Here is a 23,034-nt window from a genome sequence, read left to right as displayed (position 1 = left end):
TCACAAGTGTGGCCCCATCAATAACTTTGTTTCCTCATGGATTTTTTTAAATGAAATTTTCTACAAATACTGAATGTGTAGAGTCTGATTACATCGGAATTTGTGGTGCAAAAATTTTATTTATTATTTTTTCGTGGGTGGAGTTAGGGTTAGGGTAAGGGTTCTGGAAAATTCATGCGGGTCCTACGCTTCTATACCTATAATACTCCTTCGTAAATTCAGTGATTACTCCTCACTTCTACTCCCTCTCTCTTTTCCTCTCTCCCCTCCATCACCTCATTATCTCTTTTCTTGCCATCATCGCACTTCAAACATATACACACAATTGTCGAATACAAAGATCTTTGATGTCCCAGTGCAATCAAGGGGGAATAACTCTTCGGGGAAAATTTCATCGACAAATATCAATTTTTTAAAAGTTGAGAAAGCAAAGTCAAAAATCTTTGTATTCGACAATTGTGTGTATATGTTTGAATTGCGATGATGGCAAGAAAAGAGATAACGAGGTGATGGAGGGGAGAGAGGAAAAGAGAGGGGGAGTAGAAGTGAATTTACGAAGGAGTATTATAGGTATAGAAGCGTAGGACGGGAGGGAGGAAATATGATAACGCGAGCAAAGGGGTGAGAGAAGAGGTGACTGTAGGGATGGTGAAAGGTGCTGCCTGCCTTTGTCGCGTTACCTGTATACATAGAATACTCCTTCAGAAACCGGTCAATTACCTCGCTAACACCTCCATTCCTCTCTTATCCCCGCTATCCAGTCACGCGAATATCCTGCCTAGTTTACACACACATGCGATTTTACGCTTCCGCCGTGCCGATGCAAGGGACATAATTCTGGAAACTCATTTTATTTGCAATAGATCATGTTTGAACTAAAGAAAGCTGTTACTTCCGCATCATCGTTTGAAATGTGGGTGAGAAAAATATCTCTCTATATATAAACGACAAACTGTGTGTGTGTGTGCGTGTCCTTTATACAAATCCATAATTTTTCAGTTAGAGGGCTCGCACTTTCTAGGGTCATTCAAAACCGTCCAAGGGTGGTCGTGCACATCTTTACATTTCCCCAGTCACCCGGCAAAGCCATTAAAAAATCAATAGAAGTGACTTTTTTGTGAATTTTCTATCCAAAACCCAATCAAAATGTCCGAAACTTGATAGGCCAATTGAATGCCAGCTAGTTGTATGTGATTGGTCGGAGATTTGGACAGTACTCGCGTGTATGTGCGCACGCACGTAGCTGTATATGCATGCACTAGCATTATGACCCGGCAACGCCGGGTCATAGTGCTAGTTAAGCAATATCAATACATGTCAAAGTGACAAATAAACAAGGACTGTACCAGGTGGTCGTAGGATATTGGGTTAGGGTTAGAATCACTTTCAAATCACACACCTTTTCGTCTCAAAATTATTTTAAAATTATAAACTAAAACAAATCGCTGATTCGAACAGTCCATACTTCAAAACTAAAAAAGAATTTCGAAAAGAAGCAAAAAGTTTGGGGTTCTTGGGATGAGGTAGGATGGGGTGGGAGTTAATGAAAAATTTCACTATTGATACGAAATTACGTTTCGTCTTTTATTTCAAAAGGAAGCGAGGATTTCTCTATTTTTTTTAATCGAAAGAGCACCCCAAACTCACCATTGTTTTTAAGTGCGTGTCATCAGTGATGATGACAGAGACAGAGACAGAGAGGGGGAAAGAGATGATAGATAGATTTAATTGGAGGTCTGAGTTATCAATTTTGAATAAAAACAAAATATAAAGCTGACAGAAGGAATTTTTCAACTTACATCTGCAACGGCACAAAATATACAAAATGAGATGAAGGCAAATAATAAACCGAGACCAATCAACACCATCTGGATCAAGGTCTGAAACGGAGTAAATGATGTATGCATACATTAATTTATATCAAATTAAAATAATTCATACACACACACACACACACACACACACACACACACACACATATATATATATATATATATGTGTGTGTACAAATGCGCGCACACACACACTCATATATATATATATATGAGTTTACGTGTGCGACAGTATGTATATATATATATATGATGTTATTATATATATATATATATATATATATATATATATATATATATATATATATATATATATATATATATGTATAGATATACAATATATGTATACATACATATATATATAATATATATATATATATGTATGTATACATATACATATGTATACATATATATATACATATATACATATATACATATATATATCATATATATATATATATATATATATATATATATATATATATATATATATATATGTATATATATATATATATATATATATATATATATATATATATATATATATATATACATATACTGGTTGGTTGCATATTTACAGATTTTTTTAATAGGTCACAAGTTTTTATAAATCACATAATAGTGCTTGCATCCACTCTAGCAGATTCTTCAGATTTGATTTTTTTTGATGGGATTCGTCTCTTTTTATAGTATGTAGGGGTGCGAGAGATATAGGATAGTAAAAGAGAGTGTGTGTGTGTTTGTGTGTGTATGTATGTGTGTGTGTGTGTGTGTGCCAGTGTGTGTCTGAAAGGGGTGTCAATGGAAAAGAGAAGGAAAGAAAGAAGGAAAAAAGGAAGAAAAAAAAGGAAGAAGAAAAGATTGTGTTTACATCTATACAGCTGTTCAGTTCTTTCAATAGAAGATAACAAATTGGTTAAAAAAAGTTATTTTTCAAAAAAAATTGTCTGGATTTAATGTCATCATCATCATCATCCTTGTCCAATGTTGAATTCCTCGTGCTGGTATGTGTTGGAAAATCTGGATGTAACATTGTTTCTATTTATGTATATGCACATATGTATAGTACTCTGTGTGTGTGTGTGTGTGTGTGTGTGTGGTGTGTGTGTGTTTAACACAAGATTACAGTTTACTTTTACAAAATTGGTCCTTCATCCAGTACAAATCATTACAGAAATAGTGATATTTCACCAGTCACAGCTATATATATATATATATTATTATATTATATATATATATATATATATATATATATGTATGTATAATGTATGTATGTATGTATGTATGTATGTATGTATGTATGTATGTATGTATGTATGGTATGTATATATATATATATATATAATATATATATATATATATATATATATATATTATATATAATATATATATATATATATATTTCTCAAGAGGAATGAAGATAAAGAACAATTCTTTACAAAAATGAAGATATTAGGGCGAGCAATAATGTACAAGGGAAAGTGTCTTGTGAGGGAGCTCAATGAAAAAGATATGCATACAATTTCTTGTACATTGTGAGGACATTATTATGCAAACTAAGCTGCAAACACGAGTTAAGTCCCCTTCTAGCGACGGTGTGAAGAGAGAGAGAGAGAGAGAGAGAGAGAGAGAGAGAGAGATAGCACATTTTTAAAGTTTCCTCTTTTTAGTGAGTGGTTGACAGATAAAAAGAGTCAGACAGGAGTTGTTATGTATGTATGTATGTATGTATGTATGTATGTATGTATGTATGTATGTATGTGTGCGTGAATGGCTACAGTCACACACACACGCGAACATGTATGCGTACAAAAAACATGTATGCAATAGGTGTACGTACGTACGCATTTGTATGTGTGTGTGTGTTACCCGTATATATTATATATATATATATATATATATATATTATATATATTATACACCCATATAAACAATATTTTCCGTTTCTCCACAACAAATTTCCAAATTAGTTGAATCCGTTGCTCTACTCATAGTGACATATAGCTTGGTCGTGCGTGAACATGGGAGAGAGCAGAAGTTACCAGAGCAAAAATCCTAAGTGTTGACAGTAGACACGCTCATTCGCAAACGATCAGCTGTTATTTTGTAAACTGTTCATCTTCTCGAAAGGAGAGATCTGACTCTCACTTCTCCGCGGGAGAAGGTAAGCCTCTCTATTCATCTTACAAAACTTACCGCAGAGTGCCAAATTTACATTTTGTAAACAATGTTTCAAAAGTTAGTGTTTTCGAAAGGAGAGATCTGACGCCCGCATCTCTGCGGGGGAAGGTAGTATAGGTAGTGAAAAGCATTAAGTGTGGTTGTTTTGTGAAATAGTTTGTAACGTAAAATATTATAGTATAGGTAGTGAAAAGTTGTTGTTTTTTTGTACTATTGAATTTAATAATAATAATAATAATAATATAAGTACTTTCGTTATTCCCTTAATAAACGAAATATTAGATCTAGACATATAAACGCTAAGTTATACGTTTTTAATAAAAAAAATTTTAGTTCATAAAATATCTTCGAAAAAAATAAGTATACATTTTATTTAAGAAATAATGGTGAAATTTATATGATTATTGATTAAAAAATATGTATTTCTAATTTTTTTAATTTGTTAATTATAATTTAAAATACGTACTTTTATTTAATTATTCTTATTATTATAATTATTATATGTGAACGAAAATCTTAGAGCATTATTTGTGGTTGTTTTGTGAAATAGTTTGTAACGTAAAATATTATAGTATAGGTAGTGAAAACTTTTTTATATTTCTTTCTTTATATACTATTCAATTTAATAATAAAAATAAGTACTTTGTTTATTTTATCGTTGAGCGAAATATTAGTTCTAGACATAAATTAATTTACTTATATAATAAGTTTAAATTAATTGTTAGTATATTGTTGAAATATATACAAAATGCTATTGCAGGGTTGTGGCTGCAGCGTTGTTGATATAAGATATATTATAAGTCTACACATGTTTGTATAGGGTTTAGTACATAGTTAGAATTGGATCAAATTAGATGTTTATTTAATTAATAAAGTAATATATAATTTAATTAGTTAATAAATATAGATTATATTATAGTATTTTAGCTTAACTTAAGTATATTTTGAGTAGTTTTATTTTAATTAATTGAAATCTTATATTTTTCCCTGTAAAAATATACTATAGTTTGTTTAGATTATTCTCAAAGCTAAAATATATCTTCACAGATAATATACATATTTCTATCTATTTACTCTATTTTTTTCATTAGGTTTTTAACGGGATAAATGTATTATAAACACTTGGTCCTACTTTTTAAGTTTAAAATTTAGTTAACGGAATTTCTTCTATAAGAAGTATCATATTTTTATTTAATTCTGTTTTATTATTTATTAAAAATATGTATTTATTTAACTATTATTGTTATTATTGTTGACCTGAGGAGTGACTATACTTTTAAATTGAATTGTTTTTGGATCAATTAAATTTAAATTTAATTGTAATTCGAATTAAATTGCAATAATAATAATAATAATAATAATAACATATAATAATAATAATATAATAATAATAATAATAATAATAATAATAACAATAATAATAAAATAATAATAATATAATAATAATAATAATAATAATAAAATAATAATTAAATTAGACATTCACTAGTACAACACTAAGTACAAAACCAAATATATGGCACCCTAGACATAACACCAACATGAACTTCCAACTTGTTGTCTCTTGAGGTCTCTGGGTGAAACTTGGAACCAACTTGTGCAAATATAAAGCTAAAGTCAAACATATAATAATAATAATAATAATAATAATAATAATAATAATAATAATAATAATAATAACAATTATAATAATAATAGTAATAGTAATAGTTGTTTACTTACATTTTCCACTATTGGTTTCAAGACGTAGAGACCAGTAAGAATGAGGAACACACCGACTATAGTAAGCTGAAAAACAAACATATTGAAATTGTGATATCACTGTAAACATGTGTATGTCTAGTAGTAACTCACAATGTGCTAGAAAAAGCAGTCAAATTCTCCACCTTCAAACCTTGTTATTACACATAAAGGAACGGACTTAGTGACATATAATTTGGTCGTTGGTTGTTTTAGGTTCTTACATAATCCCAAGTGGACCTAGATCATCTTTTCGACCCGCTCCTGCTATGTCCAACTGATCATCCGGGATTCTGTGTACAATGGTCTCACCAATTCTAAACTGTATGTTTAATGTCTTTAGAGAAACACGATGGTCTTCAACTAGAAAATTGCGAATTCTCTCAACCAGCTGTTGATGTTCGGTAGCCCTGCTCCCTGCCACACCGTTTCATCGTCTCTCCTCTCTATTGTCCTTGAACCTCTTCTACCAGCGAATAAGTTCATTAGAAAAATACTCATAAATTTCTGTAACATTTTGCTCAGTGCAACACATGCTTCTAAACATCCCGACTGCATTCAGCAAATTCGTCACCTATAACAAGCAGTGCATTGTAGGGTGTACCACACTGCACCGCCACGCATGTCCTAACTACAATAGCATACCACTTCATTTGCCATCATCACTTCAGCATACAACATGGCTCGCACAGCAAGAGAAGCGAGAGAAAGGGCACTGACAAATAGAAAGGAAGAGGTTGAATGGTAGAGAGCAGGAGGTAAAAGGAAAATAGGAGAGAGGGTGGAAGTATAGAGGGAGTGATTGGAAAGACAGACAGACAGACAGACAGACAGACAGACAGACAGACAGATAGATAGATAGATAGATAGATAGATAGATAGATAGATAGACAGACAGACGGACAGACAGGTAGATAGATAGATAGATAGATAGATAGATAGATAGATAGATAGATAGATAGATAGATAGATAGATAGATAGATAGATAGATAGACATACAGACAGACAGACAGACAGACAGATAGATAGATCGATAGATTGATAGATAGATAGATAGATAGATAGATAGATAGATAGATAGATAGATAGATAGATAGATAGATAGATAGATAGATAGAGAAAGTGAGGAGTATACTCACAAATAAACAACAGATCAATGTTCCAATGATCATGCCTCCTGCGTAGACGCAAGATATTATGAAAGTGAACAAACCAACCAGCACAGCAAGCAGACCAGAAAAGGTCATGTGCTTGCTAGGGAAATCATGAGCCAAGGGTAGAACCTGCATTTTGCTGGATTTCTGAAAGAATACAAGACAATACATAAATTAAGGAAAAAAGCACATTTCGGCTGGATAAATTTTAAAATAGAAGAAAAATCTATAAACAAGTAAGTAAACTGGCTGTTGCTGTTGTTTTTGTTGTCATTGCTGTTGCTTTTGCTGTTGAGCGAACGGTCTTCGTCCCAGAGCTCGCAAGATGGGAGAAGTCCGAAACGTGGTCCTTTGCTATTCGTAAGACCCGCAGAAGAGAAAGCAAGTCAAGCCCCGACACCGAGAGCATCGACGGATGGATGAATGCGCATCCAGGCTCAGCGGTTGCGTAGGAAGTCGGGGACAAGGAACAGGAAGAAAGAGTGTGAGAAGATTGGAGCGAAAGAGTACAACAGGGGTCGCCACCATTCTCTGCCGGAGCATCGTGGAGCTTTAGGCGTTTTCGCTCAATAAACACGCACAACGCCCGGTCTGTTGTTGTTGTCGTCGCCGTCGCCGTCGCCGTTGTCGTCGTCGTCGTTGTTGTTGTTGTTGTTGTTGTTGTTGTTGTTGTTGTTGTTGTTGTTGTTGTTGTTGCTGCTGCTGCTGCTGCTGTTGTTGTTGTTGTTGTTGTTGTTGTTGTAAATGCCATGAACCGGTGAACATTGCCAAATGCGTTACAGAATAAAGATGAAGACGGAAATTCTTCGTGAGAAATCGTGAGCAAAGAGTGGTAAGTAATCTTTTCATCGACTCATCCAGGGTTTCAGAGAGGTTAAAAAGATAACATGAATATTAATTATAAATGATACAAAGATGGTAAATGAGTAATTTGATGTTATTGAAGAATAATGTTAAGATGTTGAAAGATCTGACTAAAAGAAAAAGAAAGGAAAAAGATTAAAATATCATGTTGGCGGGAAGAAATAATAATGAAAACACACTTGCCTAGAGTCCGAAGATGTTACATTCAGTTCAAATCTTTACCTTCTTTTCTACTCTAGGCACAAGGCCCGAAATTTTGGAGGAGGGTAGGGCAGTCGATTAGATCGACCCCAGTACGCAACTGGTACTTAATCTATCGACCCCGAAAGGATGAAAGGCAAAGTCGACCTAGGTGGAATTCGAACTCAGAATGTAGCAGCAGTCGAAATACCTATTTTTTTACTACCCACAATGGACTAAACACAGAGACGGCAAACAAGGACAGACAAACGGATTAAGTCGATTATATCGACCCCAGTGCGTAACTGGTACTTATTTAATCGACAACCGAAAGGATAAAAGGCAAAGTCGACCTCAGCGGAATTTGAACTCAGTAAGTAAAGGCAGGCGAAATACCTATTTCTTTACTACCCACAAGGGTCTAAACACAGAGAGGACAAACAAGGACAGACAAACGGATTAAGTCGATTATATCGACCCCAGTGCGTAATTGGTACTTAATTTATCGACCCTGTATGGATGAAAGGCAAAGTCGACCTCGGCGGAATTTGAACTCAGAACGTAACGGCAGACGAAATACAGCTAAGCATTTCGCCCGGCGTGCTAACGTTTCTGCCAGCTCACCGCCTTTATATTGAAATAGAAAATATATATATTGAAATCTTCACATTAAAATAAAGATCCTCTGTAAATGTATGATGTCCCTAAGGAACTAGGCTCAAAGTAAGTCCGCGTTGTCTTGTCGCTAACTTAAAATCCAGATTGGTTTTACTGAAAGTTGCCTATTTATGGATAAGTAATTTGAAGTGGTTCAGGACGTATACCCTGACGACCAGACTTCTGTAGGAACCTAGAAATATTCTGTACATTAGTGTATTGAAGGAGTAGAATGGTATCTTCGATGCTCACTGGAATTGTGTAGAATCGGTGGATAGGAAGGAAGGGTGTATAAGAGCCTCTTCAACAAAATTATTATCATCTGACACTCCGTCAGTTACGACGACGTATGTTGCAGGTGATTCGATCAATGGAGCAGCCTGAGCATGAAATTAAAGTGCAAGTGGCTGAGTACTCCACAGACACATGTACCCTTCTTAGAAAAATTCTGCGTGACACAGAATGTGACAATGCTGGCCCCTTGAATTACAGGTACCACTCACTTTTGCCAGCTGAGTGGCAGTTGGAACAACGTGAAATAGAGTGTCTCAAAGACAAAACGCACCGGCGGGAATCGATCTCCCGACTTTACGATCATGATGTGAATACCCTAACCAAAGCCATGTGCCTTCACTCAAAAAGGATAAAGATCCTTCCTGTGTCATACAAACTCGTAAAGCCGGTTTCCAGTGGCGTGGCGCTTCTATTCTCTGCCCCCCCCCCGCTTCCGGGCGTGTCACTGGTCCGTCGCAGGATTACTCGTTTTGCCAGCTGAGTGGACTGGAGCAACGTGAAATGAAGTGTTTTGCTCAAGAACACAACGCGTTGCCCAGCCCAAGAATCGAAACCATAATCTGTCGATCATGACCACTAAGCTGCACGCCTCCACAGATGGCAACATAACCAGAAAAATAATATTAAAAAAAGACGGGATAATCGAACAACGGTTTTGAATAGCAATCTGAATAAGAGAGAATCAGAACTAATTGCGAATTGGAATAACAGAATAACAGACGTGAAGGTAAACTAATCGCGCTGAAAAGGACATATTCCGCTTCAACTGACCTAGTTGCAGGTGTATTCATACCTGGCGAGCTGGTAGAAACGTTAGCACGCCGGGCGAAATGCTTAGCGGTATTTCGTCTGCGTTACGCTGTGAGTTCAAATTCCGCCGAGGTCGACTTTGCCTTTCATCCTTTCGGGGTCGATAAATTAAGTACCAGTTACGCACTGGGGTCGATGTAATCGACTTAATACCTATGTCTGTCCTTGTTTGTCCCCTCTGTGTTTAGCGCCTTGTGGGTAATAAAGAAATAGGTATTTTGATTGTCAAATGCTGCAGGCTTGGGGGCCAAGTCCCCGATCTAAGGAATATCTTGATCCATGAGTCTTAGAAATCCCTGATAAGGGTCGTAGAATTTTTAGCTTCTCTATTCACAAATTAACTCAATAAACAAACGAAAAATGGATAACGTGATTCCACTGTATCAGAAGTTCTCAACCATTTCTTACCTGTGGACTACTTCATTTAATATTTTATTTTGGTGGCTTCCATAGCCATTCGATGTTTCAAAAAGTTATTTCATAAATACTTCTTTCAAAACATCCATTTTGATTTACTCATTCACATGGAGAGGTTGAACTTTGTAAAATGTTAGAGGAAGAAACCAAGGTATTTCTTGCGGTAAATACATATAAGTCAAAATCTTTCATGGACACTTAAATTGCTACTGTTGATCCCCAATTTTCTATTTTGCCTGTGTGGAACCCCAAAAAATTTTATATGCCCCACCCACTTCCTGGAGTAATATACACTGATCTATATAATGAAAGTTTGAAACTTCTAAAGAGATGAGTTGGTCAGAACTGGAATGCCATTAGAACGATCATAAAAATTATGGATCGCGGGCGGGGGCGGTCGGTCTAGGCTAAACAAACTAGTTACATTTTATACTGTAAAATTAGCAGCAGCAGCAGTAGCAGTAGTAGTAGTTGTTGCTGTTGTTGTTGTTGGTGGCGGCAACAATTTGAATTTTTTCACTGAGTGACACAAATGAATAACTTCAGTTACAAAATGAAACACCTCTAAATCGCCTGAATTAAAACAGCGACACCTACTGCTACTATTTGTAGTAGTAGTAGTAGTAGTAGTAGTTGTTGTTGTTGTTGTGGTGGTGGTGGTGGTAGAGAAACGTGTATGTGGGTACACATTGTAAAGCTGGGAGTGTCTCCCAAAAATGTTTATTTGCCCATCAACGTGAAAGGAAACGACACAATATTGAAAAGCAAGCAAGATAAGAATTTGAAACGAATAAGCATCGGGTAACAACACATTGACAATAGAGTCCCGATAATTAACGTGGCACTTGAAACCATGATCACTCTTTAGTTGTGCGCAACACTACAACAAACTCCACCCAAAACACAAACACACACACACACACACACACACCACACACACATACACAATATTCATAGTCGTCTTAACTGCAATTAAGGACCCAGGTTAAATCAATGAACTGAGCCTTGTAGTAATTATTTATTGACTGCAGCCCCATTGTATACACGGATCAAAACTGGGCCGTTAAACCCGTGAAACAAGTGGGCAACTGCCTGGTGTGTGTGTGTGTTGTATGCAGGACGGTGCTGCACACACACACACACACACACACAACACACACACACACATATATATATATATATATATATATATATATATATATATATATACGACGAGCTTCTTTCAGTTTCCGTCTACCAAATCCACTGACAAGGCTTTGGTCGGCCCAAGGCTATAGTAGAAGATATATTATATATATCGTAGAATAAGATACAGGAAATCCTTGGTACACTATCATATATTTAGAAGAATGAATAGAAATAACTTTCCTGATAATTTTTCCACTTTAATAACGAGATGGTTATCAGAAAAGCTATTTTTATTCATTCTTTCAAATATTCTATATATACGTACACATCGTTAGCCACTACACACATTTTTTTTCTCTCCTTGTTTTTTCTGTGTCCCTTTCTGTAGAAGAGCGTAGGCTCGAAACGTAAAAGACTTTTTCTATTCCTGAGCGTTATACTAATACATCTGTTTATTTTGTACACCACCTGTCTTCGTCTTTTGTTTTTTTTTTCGTAAACACTCCCTATATACATACACACACACACACACACACACACACCACACACACACACACACACACACATATATATATATATATTGATGTATGTATATATTTATGCTTGTATATATGTATATATGTGTATATGCATGTATGTGTGTACGTATGTATATATATATATATATATGTATACATGGAAATTTGTATGTTTATTTTACGTATGTATTCTAATGCATATACTCGCATATCTAGACATGCGCATATATACTCAAACGATAAACCTCTGGAAGGTTTTACAGATTTTTACAGTTCCGTTGATGGATTGGAGCTGTGGTCTTCTCCCTCCTACTTTTGAGAAACCTAATTCCTCAATGACTGGTATTATGTATGTCTCTTCTATTTTTTTAATTATTATAAATCTTCCCCTAAGGAGGGAGCCGGTTCCCAACAAAGATACAAGGCTCCATCTTTGGGATGTAGTTAACACGCATAAATTCACATTTGGAACTTGAGAAAGTCTTGCATATTTTTACTGTTCCACTCACAGACTGGACTTGTAATGTACAGATCAGCCGGCCAGTTTCTCTTTCTGAAAATCCCAGATTCTCCTTTAAGCATTTACTAACAAAACCTAGTGCCCCAATCATTATTGGTATGAATATGGTGAACTCATAGACTGGATATAGAAGCTGGAGGTTTCGAAGCAATTGTCCATAGATGCCCTTTTTCTTTGATTTTCAAAGAGATATTATTTATATCTGCAGAGCAGCTGACCTCTATGATGGCACATACCTTTGCCCCTGTCCCAAACAACAATATCCAGCCTGCTATGTTTACATTTGACAGAAGTTTTGATGGGAATATTCCACCAATATTCCTTCTTGAGTTGGTGTTTATGAATGTATTCCATAACAGAGGGATTTTCTAAGTTTATTTCAGGACAGTCTTTTTTTGCGGATAGCATTGTAAATTGTTTTAGCGACAACATCGTGCCGCATAGTGTGGAAGTACCGTGGCGACATATTAGGACAGCTGCTAATCACATGCGTAATGTCTTCCACATAATCGTGACGTAGCCTACAAATGCGGTTGCACCTTGGGATTACAAGAGCGTCACTGTCTCTCTTGTTCATCAGGTACTTTGTGACAATCTCCTGTTCTTGGATTGCAAACGCATAGCCTTCAAAGGGTGGTGTGATGTAGTGGTCTTGTGTCCAACAGCGGCTGTGTTGTGTATCAATTCTACTAACTTCTTCAAGCTTCCGGGTAACATACCCATGCAGAGTCTTTTTATGTTTTGTATGCTGAGTGCTTTCCAATAGAAGTCTTCTCTGGAGTAAGAGAGCTCAGCTGTTTTGGGGCTGTATTGGAGATCATCAGGAAGAGAGTGCTTCTTGAGGAGTTCACTGCCAACTCGTACACTGCTGCTCACTTCACTATTCAGCACTGCATTTATATATTTATTTTTGCTGCTGTTATTTTGCAGATGCTGCCTGAGTGATACCATACGGCATTCGAAGGCCGTCTGCACTGATCTCAGGCCTCTACCATCTTCATTTCTTCTTAGGTAGAGCCTGTTAACATCGCTGTTTCTGTGGAAGTTCCCAGTTGTTGTCAGGATTTTGCGGGTTTTGATATCTATGGAGTGGATTTCCTCTACAGACCAATCAAGTATCCCAAATGTTGGGATCAGCACTGGTACTGCAAATGCATTGTGGGATATTATTTTGTTGTAAGAAGAGAGTTCCGACTTCCATATTTTCTTAAGTCTGGTGTAATATTCTCGGGTCACTCTATCTTTATTCACAGTGCCTTCATACATACATACATACATACATACATACATACATACACACATACATGCATACATACATACATACATACATACATACATACAGACAGACAGACAGGCAGACAGACAGACAGGATGATGCAAACAGGAAAAGTAGAACTCAAAATATGAGTATCTGTGTATTTTTATTCATATCTAGCAGAAGTAACAGAGTGACTCAAGGTCTGAGAGTTTCGTGCGTTTATCACTTGATGAATGGCACGAAACTCTGGAACCTTGAGTCACTCTATTACTTCTGCAATATGTGCATATGTGTGTGTGTGTGTGTGTGTGTGTTTGCTCTTATATGCTCATCTGTGTGTGTGTGTGTTTGTGTGTATGTGCGTGCATGTGTATTAATCATAAGCACACACTGAAGTGTCTACCCGCTAGAAATGAGAGTTAAAATCCTCATTTGGACCACCCAAAATTAACACTGAAAATAACAGAATCAACAGTATCAAGGAGGAGGAGGGTTGAAAGTGAGGATTTCAAAACACTGCAGAAGGAGTTCTTAACAAATTCGTAAGTGGCTGGTATTTAACCCAAGAATATTACTGGTATATATATATGATTTTTTTGCATAATGAGATAAAAATCCAAGGCTGTGTAGATATTAGAACATTTAAAGATAGAAGGTCTTACAGCTGTTTCCAGGATATTAATTAATAATAATATCCCTTCATCGGAGACGGTGTGAGAGGATGGTTAAGTAATCGTTAATTTAGATTGGATACCTCTCACACCGTCTCCGATGAAGGGATATAATCAATAAATATCCTGGAAACAGCTGTAAGACCATCTATCTATAAATGGTTTAATATCTACACATCCTTGGTTTTGTATCTTATTACGCAAAAAATTCATATATACACACGCTGACATATGACCAACATTGAATCCCTTATTCGCAAAATCACCGAACCTGGAATTTAACTATGATCTGTCTATAGCACTTAGCATTACCTGACACCTTTGGGTCTCAATGACACCATTACCTCTTATAACATACACACACACACACACACACACACCCACAACACACACACACACACACTATATATATCTATCTATCTAATATATATATAATATATATATATATATATATATATATATATATATATGATAAATAAATGGAGTTTAACGCAGGTGTAAATCAAATTTTTTACTTTCGACACATGTTTCGAAAATTCCACTGATACTATTCAAAAGAATAAATGGTATAAACAATGCAATCTTCTCTTCAGGAAAGTGAAAAAGACGAAACTCGTCAAAGACATTTTAGCAAAAATGATGTTAACAAGGTAAAAAATAACACTCATTTATATATATATATATATATATATATAATATAAATATATATAAATATATATATATATATTATCAGCTCTGACAGAATGGTATTTGGGTGTGAGGTGAAGGGATAGCGAATGTTTAAAATACTTCCCTTCCGGCATATTTTCCATCCCAGGTTCAAACTCAGAGGAAAACCAGGAAATAGGTTAAATACAGATTTAATTCCGTCGGTTGCTTTATATTCTTTAACATTCTCAACGCAGCGTATTTGGTATCAAGGAATTTGATGATTATGGTGGCGGCGGTAGTGGAGGTAGAGGCGGAGGAGAGAACGCGGTTTTGGTGGGGTGAGGAGAGAGAGAGAGTGATGGCTGTGTGAGTATAACCTTGGGTGGTAGTCAATGGTAGTGAGTAAAGGTGGTAGGGGGAGGCGTTTGGGTAGGAGGGAATGAAGAGAGAAGTGAAAGTAAAATGGGTGTGGTGGTGATGTTGGTGGTGGAAGCAGCGGCAATGGTGTTGAATGTAGTGGCGGGCGAGGGAGTGGGTTGATGTTGGGGGTGGTGATGACGGCGGTGGCAGCAGTGGTGGCGGGGAAGGTGAAGTGCGGTGAAGCCGTTTGCCTGAGTACAGTGATGGCTGCACGATGGTACTGGACTGACCTGGAACACTGTAAATATGTAATGTAATGTGATTAAATAGGGGTACCTGGAGGGGTAGTGATAGTGGGAGAGGGGAGTAGTGAGTTAATGGTGGTAGTAAGAGGTAGTTTTAGGAGTGAGGCTGCTGGGAGTCGGAATTAAAGACCACACCCATGTTACCAATAAAACTGGGACTGAGGCAATTGTATACCGAACGTAACACATCACTCTGACATACGAGGTCTGATCAATAAGTATCCGGACTGTTGCCATAGTAATGAACCTAAAGCACACAGAGCGAAGCCGCTTGGCAAAAATTGACCTTGAACTCTGCAGATTAGTTACAGTTCAGTTCAGTCCATTATTATAGAAGATTTGGCTGTGAGGTACGTGTCTGCCAAGTCTGTGCCAAAACTGCTTTCAGCTGACCAAAGAGACACCCGGGTTTCAGTTGCACAAGATTTCCTTGATAGTGTTGAGAACGATGAAAACATTTTGAAGACTTTGCAAAGGCCTCTGAGCAGGTTTTGCCAAGCTTTTGGCAAAATTTGATGCAGATTCTCTGTTTAACTTTCTCTGTCGTGGTCAATGTGATGATCACACGCCACACACCTTCCTTCCAAGCACTGCTGTAAACAACGGAAGTGAGCTAGAACGTTGAAACTTAGTGCGCATGCACAATAGAGTTCAAGATCAATCAATGCCAAGCGGCATTACTCTGCATGCTTTAGCTTCGTTACTATGGCAACAGTCCGAATACTTATTGATCAGGCCACGTACATTTAATACGTACACGTCTACAAATGCAGCCACAAAGCCATTCATTGCCAGAACAAAGATCTGCTTTAAGAACGGAGAAAAAATGACAATTGCCTCGTGTGTGTGTGTGTGTGTGTGTGTAATCACTCATGTGTAATTGTAGTTTCTTAAGGCCCCTGATCCTCATTCGTGTCCTTTTGCCGAACCGCCAAACCCTTTAAATTTTGACCCCTTAAAGAAGTTCACATAAGGGGATCCTTGTTCGTTGTTTAATAATTCTTTCCACTACAGGAACAAGGCCTGGAATTTTAGAAGCGGGTTGAGGATAGTTGATTGCATCGGCCCCAGTGTTCAACTGGTTCTTATTTTATCGATCCTGAATGGATGGAAGGCAAGGTCGATCTCGACGGAATTTCAATCCAGAACGTAAAGACGGATGAAATGCCGCTACACATTTTGTCCGGCGTGCTTACGATTCCGTCAGCTCGACACCTCCATCGTCATTTAATAGCGGATACTCAAAATCAAAGACGTTAGCAGACTCAAATATGAAACAAGGACGAATTTAGTCACGAAGGCACAACATAAACAACGCCTACTAAACAAAGAGAAAAATGGCCAAATTAGATGCACTCTAGTTACAGGATTGATAAATCGTTTAGACGCAGGCGTGGCGGTGTGATAAGAAGCTTGCTTCCCAACCACATGATTTCGGGTTCAGTCCCACTGCGTGGTTCCTAGGCTCCTAGGCTCCTTCTACTATGGTCTCGGGCCGACAAAAGTCTTGTCAGTGGATTTGGTAGGCAGAAACTGAAAGAAACCCATCATATATATATATATATATATATATATATATATATATATATATATATACATATACATGTGTGTGTGTGTGTGTGTGTGTGTCTGTGTTTGTCCACACCCCCACCATCGTTTAACAACCGATATTGGTGTATTTATGTCCCCGTAACTTAGCAGTTCGGCAAAAGAGACTTAAAATTCTGCACACATATATATGCATGCGCGCGCACAGCCACACACGCACACATACACACGCACGCAAAGACGTACACAAGCAGAAGATTAACTACAAAAGCTTTATTAATAACAACATACGGATTAAAAATCAACACACAGGTACACAGCACAGGTGAAAATAAATTAATGAAGTTAGCAGGAATCCACTGAGAGACAATTTTTCATCTGGGGAAGATGTGATTTTATTAGTATTAATGTTATTCCCATTTTCCCTTGCTGCTAATTCAAAACGCAACAACATTGCATCATTATCTCCACATCATCCAGAAGATGAGATCACGAAAATCTTGTAACGTTAATGGATTTGGGAACAAACACAAGGGACTAATATGGAGTTATAAGAAAAACTATAAATAATAATAATAATAATAATAATAATAATAATAATAATAATAATATAATAATAATAATAATAATACCTGTTGTCATAGGTGCACTGGGAATGATAGCAAAACCTTTGTAGCTGACGATATCTGAAACTCTGATCACGAGCAGAAGTAGTTGGGGAGCATCATAGCCATGTGCTGAGAGGAATTTGTTGGAGTTTGAATAATTCTCCTTCGGAAACCTGGTTGTTTCATTCAACATCCTTAAACAACCCTCTTTCAGGGATCTTTTTAAGGGATGGGCTACTCAACCTGAAGAAAATTCAAACTGGGCTCCACCTGCAAGTTCATGCGCTGTTTATCTTAATATGAGCTCACCATGTTACGCACATATGTATGTGATGCATGTGCCTGGTGTACCCTTATCAGACGGGTAGTCATGATGGGTATACTGGGCTTCGTATATTTTACTCCAGTGTCACTTTGATGGCATACACTTCTCTCTCACTCAATAATAATAATAATAATAATAATAATAATAATAATAATAATAATAATAATAATAATAATAATAATAAGAAGAAGAAACGAAGAAGAAAAGAAGAAGAAGAAAAGAAGAGAAGAAGAACTGTTCTCAGTATTTAAGAAGATGACAATACAACAAGAATCATACCACCTAATAAATTTGAAGAAGAAGAAGAAGAGAAGAAGAAGAAGAAGAAGAAGAAGAAGAAGAAGAAGAAAGAAGAAGAAGAAGAAGAAGAAGAAGAAGAAGAAGAAGGAGATTGATAAATAATAATAAAATTGATAATGAAACAACATCAATAATAAATATCATGAACCTGACCGTCACAGAACTAATAACCACAGAAACAAATGTCAATATGACTAGGCAAAATGATATAATATATAGAGCAGCCTCTATGGAAACAAAGGAAGCTGGATACCCCACAAAACCGATCCAAATAGGAACATCACCACTCAAAAAAACTCTGTGGATTAATGATATCCAGAAAAAAATAGAAAATAAGAGAAAGGATCTGTGAATCCTTAATGAAACTAGTAGACAATCAACACTACTAAACAAAAAGAAGAGAAAATAAATACTACATAAATACATAAATTAGAGAACAAAGTATAGCTGAGGTAAAGGAATAGCTAGAACAGGATATTCTCGCCAAAGCACAGAGAATCCGCCGGTATGAGAAATGCTAACGTTTCTTTGAACAAAACAAACAGTTCAACTCCAACATCAAAAGATTCTACCAAGAACTTGGCAAAAATAAAATAGACATCAATGCAGCACCAACAGCAGAAGAAGTGGAAGAATTTTGGAAAGAAATGTGCTCTGCGACGGAACAACCTCAGAAAAAGTCTATCAAAACAACGAACTCAGCACCTGAACAACTCTGGGCCCATATAACAACTGAAAAGGTCACCCAGGCACTGCAAAAACTAAGCAACTAGAAAGTACCCGGGCATGACAAGATTCCCAACTTCTGGTAAAAATACCTAAGAGGAACTCATAAAAAGCTGGCTGAGAAATTTAATGAAATACTAGCAGAGCTAGAGACAATGTCTGAATGGCTCATGGAAGGAAAAACTGTTCTAATCCCTAAATACACTGAAACAGCAAACCCACGAATTTACAGACCAATAACTTGTCTCCCTACAATTTACAAAGCCTTTACTGCAATAATATCGCAGAGAATGAGCAAACATCTGGAAGAAAACGACCTGTTTCCAGGAGAAAAGGGTTGCTGCAAGCGCTCATATGGCTGTAAAGATCAGCTACTGATCAATAAAGCCATGACTGAAGACAGTCGCAGAAAGAAGAAAGGGTCTAAGTATGGCCTGGATCGATTATCGAAAGGCTGTTGATAGTATTTTCCACACATGGTTCCTAGAAACACTGGCCATGAACAAGGTAGAACCAATGATTATAAAATATATAAAACATTCCATGAATAATGGGCGGATAGTGCTACAGCTCCAGACAAAAGAGGGATTCATAAAAGCTAAAGCCATACCCATCCTTTTTTTATTGGCACTGACACCTTTATCTGACATGCTAAACAGAACTGGATGTGGATACAACTGCTACGGCAAAACAATCAGCCATCTCTCATTTATGGATGATCTAAAACTGTACGCTATAAATGATAAACAGCTGGAAACATTACTACAGACAGTACATGGACTTACCAAAGAAATAAACAAGGAATTTGTTTATTTGTTTAGAAATTTGTTTAGAAAAAAGTACCAAAGCAACCTTGAAAAGAGGAAAACTAATTAAGAGTAGCAGCATCACACTAGATAAAGCAAATGAAATAAGAGAATTAGACCAAAGCTAGACATGCAAATAGTTAGGAATCAATGAACTAGGAGATACGATACAACACACACAAATGAAAGAGAAGATAAGACAGGAATACTATAGACGAGTTAGATCAATACTGAAAACAGAGCTCAATGCGAAAAACAAGATAATAGGTATTAACACTTTAGCCATCCCTGTTATACGTTACATCTACGATATTCTTAACTGGACTCTAAATGAACTAATCAAAATAGACAGGAAAACAAGAAAAATAATGACAGGATTTAGGATGCACCACCCAAAATCTGACATAGAAAGGTTATATATAGAACATATGGAAGGTTGTAGAGGCCTTATACAGCTATAAAACTATTACAAAATAACCACCATAGGACTGCAAATATACCTACTTCAGAAGCAAGGAAAACTGATACAAATAGCCACAAAACACGAACAAAACAAAAAAAAACTGTTTCAGTCTTTAAAGAAACTGACAAATACAAAAAGAAGTCATAGTACCTAACAACTATGAAGAAAAAGAAGAAACAACAAAAACTGTAAAACAACTGAAGTCCAAACTAAAACTAGAACAGCAAAGGATCACGATGAAACGATGGCAAGAAAAGTCCCTTCATGGCAAATACTGGATTAAACTAAACAGAAAAGAAATAGACAAAGTAAAATCCTAGCAATGGTCGAGAAGCTCAGGACTGAAAGCAGAGACTGAAGGATTTTGAATTGCAGCACAAGACCAAAGCCTCCCCACCAGAAATTAGCAAAACCATATAATCAAAAGAAACAACAAGTAACTGCAGAATTTGTGGAGATGGACAAGAAATAATAAATCATATCATCTCTGGCTGCCAGTCCTGGCTAAGAAGTAATATATTCACAGACACGACAGAGTTGGGACCTACATACACTGGAAGCTATGCCAACACTATGGAATAGCAACAGAAAAAAGATGGAATAGGCACACGCCAGAAAAGGTCACAGAAAACGAGAAAGCAACCACACTCTGGGATATGCCAATACACACAGATAGAGAAATTAAGGCCAATAGGCTGGATATAGTTGTCAGAGATCAGCAAGAAAAAACTGCTTTCTAATCGATGTATCAATACCAACAGATGACAATGTTTCTCTAAAAGAAATGGAGAAACTTTAAAAATACAAAGACCTTCCTGGAAAGGGAGGTAACTCGAATGTGGAGCCTAAAAACAGAAACAATTTTTATTATGGTTGGCGCATTAGGTATGATAAAAAAAAACCCTTTCGAACAAATACATAACAAAAACATCAGGGCTTACAATTATATATAACATACGAAAAATAGCCCTACTAGGCACCGCACACATCCTACGTAAAACACTTTCAATACGGTGAAAATAAGAGCATCACAACAAACCACAACACATAACCATGGCACACAAAGCTGTGCTCGGTAGTGAACTGAAAGTAAGTGATAAAAATAAGACTACTGAATAAATAATAATAATAATAATAATAATAATAATAATAATAATAATAATAATAATAATAATAATAATAATAATAATAATAATAATAATAATGATGATGATAATGATGATAATAATAATAATAATATAATAATAATAATATAATAATAATAATAATAATAATAATAATAATAATAATTTCTTTATTAACCACAAAGAGATCACATTAAGAAAACCATTACGGACAGTACAGGACAAAACAATGTGTGTGTGTGTGTGTGTGTGTGTGTGTCTGAGTTTGTGTGTCTGAGTTTGTGTGTCAGTGTGTGTGTGTCTGAATGTGTCTGAGTGTGTGTGTCAGTGTATGTGTGTGTGTGTGTGTATGTCTGAATGTGTGTTGTGAGGGTTTTGTGTGTAAACAAGCTTAACATAGGAAAAATTTCAACAACGTGTAATCCTTAATAGGGAGTAAACATAACAAATGCCCCGATGCGGTACCAGCAGTGGCACTCGTGGCTTCTGATCTTAACTGATTGGAAGTGTTATCATGTACCTTGTTTTGTCTTGGTACTAAAAGCAAATATTCTGCTCAATACCACAGATTTGCTTGTCAGTTGTTTGACCTTATCCAGTTAAGCATGTCTCTTGGTGGCTGACGATATGTGCATCTCTGATCACAAGCAGAAGTAGTGGGGGAGCATCATAGCCATGTGTCGAGAGGAATTATTAGAGGTTTGGATAATTGACCTTTGGAAACATGGGTGGTTCGTTCATCATTCTTAACCAAACCTTATTCAGGGACCTTTTGAATGGGATGAGCTACTTGACCTGAAGAAAATTCTAACTGGACCCCACCTGCAAGTTATGCGCTGTTTATCTTGATATGAGACGTAAACTCACCGGCACCGGTTGTCAAGCAGTGGTGGGGGCAAACACAGACACACCCACCCAAACAACCCCCCCACACACAAACATCACGCACACACACTCACTCAATCACACACATGCACACACATATCACACACACATACTCTCTCTCTTACACAAATACACACAACGGGCTTCTTTCAGGCTCCGTCCATTAAATCCACTCCCAAGGCTCTGGTTGGTCCGAGGGTATAGCGGAAGACACTTGGCCTAAATGTCAAGGAAAATGCTTATCGACATTTCGACCGTCGTTACGTCCTGAGTTCAAATTCCGCCGAGGTCGACTTTGCATTTTGCTTTTTCGGTGTCGATGAAATAACTATCAGTTACACACTGGGGTCCATATAATCAATTTACCCCCTTCTCCCAAAAGTTCACGCCCTATGCTTATTGTAGAAAGCATTATTATGGCTGTCTAGTTCTGTGTTCGAATCCTGTTGAGGTAAACCTTGTATCTTATCCTTCTGATAGGAAGACTGGGCAAAGTATTAATAAAGGGGTCATTTTTATTTTATCGACTAAACCAGGGGTTTTCAACCATGTTTTACCTACGGGTCTCTTTGATTTCTATTTTACTCGGTAGGTGGGGGGAGAGGGTGTGTGTTTGTGGGGGGGGCTTCATGCCCATTCGATACCTGAAACTTCATTTTATATCTCAATATTATTAGGAATTGTATAAAATATAATTCTTTACTATTC

The 23,034-nt window shown here is 36.6% G+C and overlaps 1 long non-coding RNA gene across 1 annotated transcript in view; it reads right to left on the bottom strand.

Annotated features, from left to right (window-relative positions):
• Positions 1–1,791: 1,791 nt before the first annotated feature.
• The window catches only part of LOC115220445, a 25,468-nt gene continuing 4,225 nt past the window's right edge, over positions 1,792–23,034 (bottom strand). Inside the window, exons 2-4 of the long non-coding RNA XR_003882536.2 lie at positions 6,894–7,055; positions 5,736–5,801; positions 1,792–1,880 (exon numbers count right to left, since the gene is read on the bottom strand). This is a non-coding gene — a long non-coding RNA (uncharacterized LOC115220445). The remainder of the gene's footprint in view (positions 1,881–5,735; positions 5,802–6,893; positions 7,056–23,034) is intronic.

Source organism: Octopus sinensis, linkage group LG16, assembly GCF_006345805.1.
Source record: "Octopus sinensis linkage group LG16, ASM634580v1, whole genome shotgun sequence".
NCBI classification, from domain to species: Eukaryota; Metazoa; Mollusca; class Cephalopoda; order Octopoda; family Octopodidae; genus Octopus; species Octopus sinensis.
This window is presented reverse-complemented; position numbering and strand designations above follow the sequence as displayed.